Source organism: Alosa alosa, chromosome 18, assembly GCF_017589495.1.
Source record: "Alosa alosa isolate M-15738 ecotype Scorff River chromosome 18, AALO_Geno_1.1, whole genome shotgun sequence".
Classification (NCBI taxonomy): Eukaryota; Metazoa; Chordata; class Actinopteri; order Clupeiformes; family Clupeidae; genus Alosa; species Alosa alosa.
The window spans coordinates 29344056-29346712 of record NC_063206.1 but is presented as its reverse complement, the minus strand read 5'-3'; the positions used below and the strand labels follow the sequence as shown (position 1 = coordinate 29346712).

At 41.6% G+C, this 2657-nt stretch overlaps 1 long non-coding RNA gene across 1 annotated transcript; it reads left to right on the top strand.

The window, feature by feature from the left end:
* LOC125311850 lies at nucleotides 1-2085 on the top strand. Its single transcript, XR_007196536.1, has 3 exons — nucleotides 1-452; nucleotides 1191-1493; nucleotides 1584-2085. It is a non-coding gene; the product is annotated as an uncharacterized LOC125311850 (long non-coding RNA).
* Nucleotides 2086-2657: the final 572 nt, after the last annotated feature.

Sequence of the window (2657 nt, the reverse complement as noted above, 5' to 3'; positions counted from 1 at the left end):
CGTTGAGCTCAACTCTACGCTACCTGGAAATCATTTCACACAATTTCTAGTGAAGAGTTAGTTTGCGAACTCATTAGTGAATTACTCCTCGTTTGTGTTTCGAAATGGTGTGCACTTGCATGGTACCGGGATGTTTAGCCAGCACAAGGAAAATACACGGAGTACATTTTCATAGATTACCCAAAGAGTTGGAGTTGTGCAAAAAGTGGCTACGGGCTATCAATAACCCGAAGTTCGGACAGGACACAGCCATTGAAGCACTAAAACATCTGACGGTGTGCAGTCTACATTTCAAGGCAGAAGACTTCGAACCCAACCCCTTAGGAGTGAAGAGACCCGCGCTTGTGAAGACGGAATTGCGGTTGATATTTACCTTACCAGATGATGTCGACGAACAGCCAGGAACTTCTGAAACTAGCAGTGCTAGCTGCACTAAACGCATTTGCCTGGAGGTAAGGTTCTTTCTAACTCGACTTGACTTCTCGACTGAGAACACACCTATATAGTCGTCTGCTGTAAAGCAGCACATCTCATATGATTTGGCTGCTTACAAAGTAAATATCTTGTATGTTTTGGTTGCTTGCTGTTCTAATGTGTCTGCCTCGCTAACTGCACTCGTCAGCAACGAGGAAGCAAAGTTGCAATGTACAACACTTATCGTGTCCATTGTGTGTTAGCTGCATAAGTTCGCTATTGCGATGTAAATCCACCATGTTTTACTGTGTTAGTCTGACGTTATTCAAATGTTTTAACGTTATTGAACTTACAAGCACAGTTTGTAAGTAGCCTACATAATATTATCTCTAATCATGGCTGCAGTGGAGGCTAATCGCAAGTAAACGCAGTTTACCCACCACTGAATTTCAGAAATAGTTTATCCACCTCTTGATAGAGTTTATCTACCACTCATATACATTCAATGCACTTCCCAATAGAGTGTATGCACTATCTAATACTAGTAGCCATACCACTAGTAAACAGTAATCTTCACCATTATCATATATTCTGAATGTCTTATGTATTTAAAAAAAAAAAACATCCAGTAGCGCTTTTCCTTACTGCAGTTTAGCCTACCCACCTCTTATTTCACCACTACACCTATCTCTACCTATCTCTAGTATATCTAAGACTACTGTCTGATTTAAATTAGTGGAATATAGTTTGAACTTGTTTACTTGTTTGTTTTATAGTCACCATGCCCAAGTACACCTGGTCTTGATACCAGTGCCAGCACCCTTGAAGTTGGTGAAACAGATGAAAGGCACTACAAAACAGGTGGAAGTGCATTCCACACCATGTGGTCAATGAACATCGATGGACTGACACGGATGGAAAGCGGCATCACTGTGACCATGCTCCTCTAACAGCTGAGGAGCAGAAGAAGAGGATGTGGCTGAAGAAGGACTCGGTGGCATATCAGGACCTGACGTCACTCGTCTTTGATAAAAGGCTTTTGAAAGATCTTCAGAAGATGGCCCTCTTCCAACATACTGGTAAGAACTGACACCCTTTTTACCCACATGTTTTGAACATATCCTATTGAACATGTTTAATTAGTACTATATATTCTCCTTTTCACACAGGGCCACTGGAGATTTTTCACAGAGGGGCGGGATTTAGAGAGTGTCCGATAACACCCCACCACCAATACTGGTGCAGCCAAAGCGAGGGACCACTCACATCAAGTGGGTGAAACTAACGAGGGTTACAAATGGATAGTCAAGAAAATCTATAAGCCACACACCACCAAGTTCATCCAGACACTAATTGAGAAGGTCATAGAAAACAGACGCAACCCAATTATAACATTCAAGGACTCAACCGCCTCACTCACCCAAGCACAACCTCCTTTGCCACCTAACATTGCCCCTGTCCCAAAGCCGCCAAAGAAAGCTGCCAACATCATCATTCAAGAGCCGCTTCTGAGACGTCAGCTCTACATTAACCCATTCCTCACAAATCCGCAACCTTATCCTTGCACTGCCTTACCTGTTTGCACTGCCATTGTGCACCTTACTATCCATCAGTGTTTCTCAAACTTTTTTTCTGGGGACCCACTTTTTAAAAATAGACAGACTATCGCGACCCAACTCGTGACTGTGGTAGTTAACAAATTAGATCAGTGGTTCTCAAACTTTTTCTTTCATTCCCCACTTAATTTGATCAAGGGGGCATTCTCGAGTCTAAGAAAGTGGTAGGTCAAGCTTAAAATTGTCAAATTTATTGAAATAATGACAAGTTCAAAATATATCCTCTTCAACAGAGTTAAAATCAGCTGGTGCTGCAGATATAATAATAAATAAATACATAACGCACATATTTCTGTTTTCCAGCAACATATTAGGAAGCATATATTCAATGAAATACCAACATGCTGCATTAAATGGATCCATAATTCAGTCATACTGAGCACTGCTGGTTGGGAAATATTTTTGCAATAAACTTTGCAGGGTTGTGATGTAGGCCTACTGTTTAATACATGGGATCACAAGAGTGCCTCCCAGTCAGACGTTTCAGCGATTTCGCTCAGAAATCTCAAAGGCATAATACTGTCGCGATAGAGGCGCCTGTAGGCCTACTCAAGTTTTTTTGGTGAATGCAGTAATCTTATTTGCTAGGTGAGGTAGGTGCTTGTCTTTGCCTTGTAACTGGACATT